This window comes from Patagioenas fasciata, chromosome 6, assembly GCF_037038585.1.
Source record: "Patagioenas fasciata isolate bPatFas1 chromosome 6, bPatFas1.hap1, whole genome shotgun sequence".
NCBI classification, from domain to species: Eukaryota; Metazoa; Chordata; class Aves; order Columbiformes; family Columbidae; genus Patagioenas; species Patagioenas fasciata.
Window position 1 is genome coordinate 44,668,575 of NC_092525.1, and position 7,391 is coordinate 44,675,965.

Here is a 7,391-nt window from a genome sequence, read left to right on the forward strand (position 1 = left end):
ACCTTTGCTGCTCCTGAAGTTCTTACGTCAAACAGACACCTCTGCTTGTCCAAAGACATCAGCCCATCTGTATTAAACATCTCAAAATTTGCCGACTGCTGAAGAAGCAGCAGAGAACCACCACCCAAGCTGCCCTGGAGCAGAATGAGCTCCCTGCCCAGGGACCGGGGCTCAAATACCCAGGGCTCCGCCCACTCCCTCCCACAAGCCCCTGGGAAAGGGGCAGGGTCATTCACCCCAGGCCCTCTCACCACCCTTATCAAATTACCTGGAATCTCCCTGGAAATGACAGCACCTGCACTTTATTGCTGCTATTGCAGCTACAATGAGACTGAGTATGGATGTCAACTTAGTTTTTCTAGGGAGCAGATAGAAAGGGAAATACAACTGCCAGCGCTCCATCTCCATTGTAGTCAGGAATTTTGGGAAAATGCAAAGCGCCTGGAACCGAATCAATGAATGAAACATAATGACAAACAACCTTTCTACTACAGCTGCTACTGAACCTTTGCTGCTCCTGAAGCTCGTACCTCGAACAGACACCTCCACTTCTCCAAAGACATCTGCCCATGTAGATTAAACGGCTCAAAAGCTGCCGAGGGGAGGGGTCGATCATCCCAGGCCCCGCCCACCACCCTTATAAAATCACCTGGACCCTAACTAGAAATGACAGCACCTGTGGGAGATTTAAGGGATTTTCTTAAGGTTGTTGTGCAGATGGGTTTCTGTTAGATAGAGATTTATTTCTGAACTAGACAAAGCAACTCCAAGGCTGGCGCGAAGGCTGAAAAACAACACCTGTTATGAGAGTGAGGTAATTCTATAATAAAAAGACCCGAACGTGGACGATATCCGATCAGCCGACGCGTGTTTAGAACGTGGACGCTTATCGGGAAATAACTGCGTATATAAGGAGGCTTGTCTCTGTAATAAATGGCTTCGCTTGAATTCGTGTTGAGTTGCGTGGAGTCCGTGAGTTTGCGCCCTCGCAAGCGGTGACCCCGACGTGATCCCTAAGGAGAATTTACGGAAGGTGTGCAACCGCTGCAGGGAGCGAGCCCCAGCTGGAACGGCTCGGCTGGACCGTGACTGGGACGCGGGCTGCGTGACTCCCGATTGATGGCTACGGAGTGACAGAGGAGGGATAAAGGATCCGATATCGTCGCAACAGACGCCCAAAGAGGTGAGCAGCTGGGGGCGAGAGGAGATGGGGCAGAATATTTTTAAAGAAGAAGAAGAAATACTGCGGCTCCTCTCGCATATTCTCTCTAAGAGAGTGGTGAAGTATGAGGAGAGTAACCTCAAAAGATTGGTAATTTGGTGCAGAGGCAGTGGGTTTCCTGCTGACCTGTTAGGAGTTTTTCAAATAGAGGCCTGGGAAAAAGTGGGAACTGTGTTGTGGAAGGCGATTAGTCGCAGTGAAAAATATATTCTCGGCCTTGTAACCACCTGTAAACTGGTAATTACTACAGTGAAGCAATTAAAACCTGGAAAGACTGTTATGAGCATTAGTGACTCAAAACTTAAACTTGAACTTTGGGATGATATGTAAAAACCTAACCCTAAACCCTAACCCGGTGTGAAGTGCCCAGGCAGGAGGTGTGAAGTGGCCAGGCAGGAGGTGTGAAGTAGCGGGGAGGAGGTGTGTTTACCTCATTTGCATATTTAACAAGGTCGTTTTCATAATTGGGTTTTAATTTACATAATCAGGGTCTCATTTGTTTCATATGTGTTTGGCTATTTATGGTTTGAGTTTTTCCTAGGGGTATGGTAATGTCATGTAATGGATTGGAATGTATAATTTCGTTTTTTCTTTCTTCCACACAAAATACCTACAAGTCTGGTGCAGCAGTAGGGCTGTGGCTGCTCTAGGGGAGGACTGGAATTATTTATTTAATGTTTTTTTTTTTTAAATCCCCTAGAGCATCCACAGCCTTACTGCTGCACCTGAAGAAAAAACAACAACAAGGAAGTTTAGTTTGTATTTTATTTTTAGTTTGGCGATTTAAATAATCTGACATGCTGTCCAATAGAAACCCTGCCAGAACTGCACACGCGATCCCATTCAACCTCACCAACCGGTCCGCTCAAACTCCATCAAACACGCACTCGGACAGAGTCCGACACTCACAGAAACAAAGACCAGCACACACAGACAGACAAAGTCCGACACTCGCACACAACAGCGATAGACACCGAGTCTAACGCGCCCACACGGATGCCAAGTCCGGCACACGGACAGTGACACTGTGTCCTAGGCACACACATAGACACAGCAAAGTCCAACACTCGCGTGGCACGGAGTCCCACACGTTCACAGACAGAGACAAGGACAAAGTCGAACGCACGCCGCACGGTGACAAATTCCCGCACGGACACCAGCGCTCTGCCCCTCCAGCCCTCCCGTGCCCTCTGATTGGCCCACTCGGACGCAGGGGGCGGGTGGTGACCCCCAGCAGAACAAACCCTTCTATCTTGCATTGCCCTTCGCCATCACAATCGCACAGCAGTGAACTTGTAAGAGTAAAGCAGCCGTCTGACAGACACGCGCTCAGAACCAGACGAGGCTGGGGTCACACAGATGGACTCGCATTGTGGTAACATCACTTTATTTATTGCCCCCCACCGTGTTTTAAGGTGGGTTGTGCGGGAGTGGGCGGAGTCTTCAGAGGCACCGACGAATCAGGTGAGAGCGATGGTCACCTGCGGGAGGAGCTTGGCCAGGCGGGCGCAGCGATCGGGGGCGGCGGCCAAGGGCGCGTCGGCCAATTGGATGCGGCGCAGCTGGGGGCAGGCGGCCAATGGGGTGAGGGCGGAGGCGTCGCCAATCGCTAAGATCAGAGTCAAAGGGAGGAACCAATCAGAACCTGACCCCAGCACCCCCAGTTCACGCCACTTCACCCCAGTTCTCTTTGATCCGGTCGCACTGATCCCCATTGACCCTCACTGACCCCTCAGTGTCTCCCAGTCCCTCCCAGTGCCCCCTTGGTTCTCATGGTTTCCATGGAGATCCAGATCCTCCAGGTGGTGGAGGGGTGGGAAACCCTGCAGAGTTGTGACCTCGTTGAGTAGACAAGTCCAGAGCCTGCGGAGGACGGGCAGCCGGATGCCAGGGTCCCTCCTGAACTCCTGGGTGGGTCCCCCATGAATTCCTGGGTGGATCCCCAGGAGTTCAGGAGGGGACCCAGCAGTGCCCCAAAGGACCCAGGAGTTCAGTGGGGAACCCAGGAGTGCCCCAAAGGACCGAAGAGATCAGGAGGGACCCACCCAGGACTTCATGGCGGGACCCACCCAGGACTTCAGAAGGGGACCCAGGAGTTCTGAGGGGACCCAGGAGTTCAGGAGGGACCCATTCAATAGTTCAGGAGGGGGACCAGGAGTGCCCCAAAGGACCCAGGAGTTCAGGGTGGGACCCAAAAGTTCAGGAGGGACCCACCCAGGAGTTCAGGAGGGACCCACCCAGGAGTTCATGGCGGGACCCACCCAGGACTTCAGGAGGGGACCCAGGAGTTCTGAGGGGACCCATTTAGGAGTTCAGGAGGGGGACCAGGAGTGCCCCAAAGGACCCAGGAGTTCAGGAGGGGACCCAGGAGTGCCCCAAAGGATCCAGAGATCAGGAGGGGACCCGCCCAGGAGTTCGGGAGGGGACCCGCCCAGGAGTTCGGGAGGGGACCCGCCCAGGAGTTCGGGAGGGGACCCGCCCAGGAGTTCGGGAGGGGACCCGCCCAGGAGTTCGGGAGGGGACCCGCCCAGGAGTTCGGGAGGGGACCCAGCAGTGCCCCAAAGGACCCAGGAGTTCAGGGGGGAACCCAGGATTGCCCCAAAGGACCCAAGAGATCAGGAGGACACCCAAGAGATCAGGAGGGACACACCCAGGAGTTAAGGAGAGGACCCACCCAGGAGTTCAGGGGGGAACCCATGAGTGCCTCAAATGATCCAGAGTTCAGGAGGGGACACAGGAGTGCCCCAAATGATCCAGAGTTCAGGAGGGACCCACCCAGGACTTCATGGCAGGACCCATTCAGGAGTTCAGGAGGGACCCATTCAGGAGTTCAGGAGGGACCCATTCAGGAGTTCAGGAGGGGGACCAGAAGTGCCCCAAAGGACACAGGAGTTCAGGGTGGGACCCACCCAGGAGTTCAGGAGGGGACACAGCAGTGCCCCAATGGACCCAGGAGTTCAGGGGGGAAACCAAGAGTACTGAGGAGACCCAGGAGTGCCCCAAAGGACCCAGGAGTTCAGGGGTGAACCCAGGAGTTCTGAGGGGACCCAAGAGTTCCCCAAAGGACCCAAGAGCTTAGGAGGGGACCCTGAAGTGCCCCAAAGGATCCAGAGTTCAGGAGGGGACCCAAGAGTTCAGGAGGGGACCCAGGCGTTCAGGAGGGGACCCAGGAGTGCCCCAAAGGACGCAGGAGTTCAGTGGGGGACCGAAGAGTTCAGGAGGGTGACCAGGAGTGCTGCAAAGGACCCAGGAGTTCAGGAGGGGACCCGCCCAGGAGTTCGGGAGGGGACCCACCCAGGAGTTCAGGAGGGGACCCACCCAGGAGTTCAGGAGGGGACCCCGCAGTGCCCCAAAGGACCCAGGAGTTCAGGAGGGGACCCACCCAGGACTTCATGGCCGGACCCATTCAGGAGTTCAGGAGGGACCCATTCAAGAGTTCAGGAGGGGGACCAGGAGTGCCCCAAAGGACCCAGGAGTTCAGGGTGGGACCAAAAAGTTCAGGAGGGACCCACCCAGGAGTTCATGGCAGGACCCACCCAGGACTTCAGGAGGGGACCCAGGAGTTCTGAGGGGACCCATTCAAAAGTTCAGGAGGGGGACCAGGAGTGCCCAAAGGACCCGGGAGTTCAGGAGGGGACGCAGGAGAGCCCCAAAGGACCCAAGAGTTCAGGAGGGGACCCGCCCAGGAGTTCAGGAGGGGACCCGCCCAGGAGTTCAGGAGGGACCCGCCCAGGAGTTCAGGAGGGACCCGCCCAGGAGTTCAGGGAGGGACTGAAGAATTCAGGAGGGGACTTAGGAGTTCAGGGGTAACCAAAGAGTTCAGGAGAGGACCCAGGAGTTCAGGAGGGGACCCAGGAGTGCCCCAAAGGATCCAGAGTTCAGGAGGGGACCCAGGAATGCCTCAAAGGACCCAGGAGTTCAGGGGGGAACCCAGGCGTTCTGAGGGGACCCAGGAGTGCCTCAAAATACCCTTTGGGGCACTGCTGGGTCCCCTCCTGAACTCCTGGGTGGGTCCCTCCTGATCTCTTGGGTGCCCTCCTGATCTCTTGGGTCCTTTGGGGCACTCCTGGGTTCCCCACTGAACTCCTGGGTCCTTTGGGGCACTCCTGGTCCCACTCCTGAACTCCTGGTCCCCCTCCTGAACTCTTCGGTACCCCACTGAACTCCTGGGTCCCCTCCTGAACTCCTGGGTCCTTTGGGGCACTCCTGGTCCCCTCCTGAACTCTTGGGTCCCCTCCTGAACTCTTGGGTCCTTTGGGGCACTCCTGGGTCCTCTCCTGAACTCCTGGGTCCTTTGGGGCACTGCTGGGTCCTCTCCTGAACTCCTGTGTGGGTCCCCTCCTGAACTCCTTGGTGTGTCCCTCCTGATCTCTTGGGTGTCCTCCTGATCTCTTGGGTCCTTTGGGGCAATCCTGGGTTCCCCCCTGAACTCCTGGGTCATTTGGGGCACTGCTGGGTCCCCTCCCGAACTCCTGGTTGGGTCCCTCCCGAAATCCTGGGTCCCCTCCTGAAGTCTTAGGTACTTTGGGGCACTCCTGGGTCCCCTCCTGAACTCCTGGGTCCTTTAGGGCACTCCTGGGTCCTCTCCTGATCTCCTGGGTCCGCTCCTGAACTCTTTGGTACCCCCTGAACTCCTAGGTCCCCTCCTGAATTCTTCAGTCCCTCCCTGAACTCCTGGGCGGGTCCCTCCCGAACTCTTGGGTCCCCTCCTGATCTCTGGATCCTTTGGGGCACTCCTGGGTCCCCTCCTGAACTCCTGGGTCCTTTGGGGCACTCCTGGTTCCCCTCCTGAACTCCTAACTGGGTCCCCTCAGAACTCCTGGGTCCCCGCCTGAAGTCCTGGGTGGGTCCCGCCATGAACTCCTGGGTGGGTCCCTCCTGAACTCCTGGGTGGGTCCCCTCCTGAACTCCTGGGCGGGTCCCCTCCTGAACTCCTGGGTACTTTGGGGCACTCCTGGGTCCCACCCTGAACTCCTGGGTCCTTTGGGGCACTCCTGGTCCCCCTCCTGAACTATTGAATGGCTCCCTCCTGAACTCCTGGGTCCCTTCAAACTCCTGGATCCCCTCCTGAAGTCCTGGGTTGGTCCCGCCGTGAAGTCCTGGGTGGGTCCCTCCTGAACTCTGGATCCTTTGGGGCACTGCTGGGTCCCCTCCTGAACTCCTGGGTGGGTCCTATCCTGAACTCCTGGGCGGGTCCCCTCCTGAACTCCTGGGCGGGTCCCCTCCTGAACTCCTGGGCGGGTCCCCTCCTGAACTCCTGGGCGGGTCCCCTCCTGAACTCCTGGGTCCTTTGGGGCACTCCTGGGTCCCCTCCTGAACTCCTGGGTCCTTTGGGGCACTCCTGGGTCCCCTCCTGAACTCCTGAATGGGTCCCCTCAGAACTCCTGGGTCCCCTCCTGAAGTCCTGGGTGGGTCCTGCCATGAACTCCTGGGTGGGTCCCTCCTGAACTTTTTGGTCCAACCCTGAACTCCTGGGTCCTTTGGGGCACTCCTGGTCCCCCTCCTGAACTATTGAATGGGTCCCTCCTGAATTCCTGGGTCCCCTCAAAACTCCTGGGTCCCCTCCTGAAGTCCTGGGTGGGTCCGGCCATGAAGTCCTGGGTGGGTCCCGCCATGAACTCCTGGGTGGGTCCCCGCCTGAACTCCTGGGTGGGTCCCCGCCTGAACTCCTGGGTGGGTCCCCGCCTGAACTCCTGGGTGGGTCCCCTCCCGAACTCCTGGGTCCTTTGCAGCACTCCTGGTCACCCTCCTGAACTCTTCGGTCCCCCACTGAACTCCTGCGTCCTTTGGGGCACTCCTGGGTCCCCTCCTGAACGCCTGGGTCCCCTCCTGAACGCCTGGGTCCCCTCCTGAACTCTTGGGTCCTTTCGGGCACTTCAGGGTCCCCTCCTAAGCTCTTGAGTCCTTTGGGGAACTCTTGGGTTCCCTCAGAACTCCTGGGTTCCCCCCTGAACTCCTGGGTCCTTTGGGGCACTGCTGTGTCCCCTTCTGAACTCCTGGGTGGGTCCCTCCTGAACTCCTGGGTGGGTCCCTCCTGAACTTTTGGGTCCCACCCTGAACTCCTGGGTCCTTTGGGGCACTCCTGGTCCCCCTCCTGAACTATTGAATGGGTCCCTCCTGAATTCCTGGGTCCCCTCAAAACTCCTGGGTCCCCTCCTGAAGTCCTGGG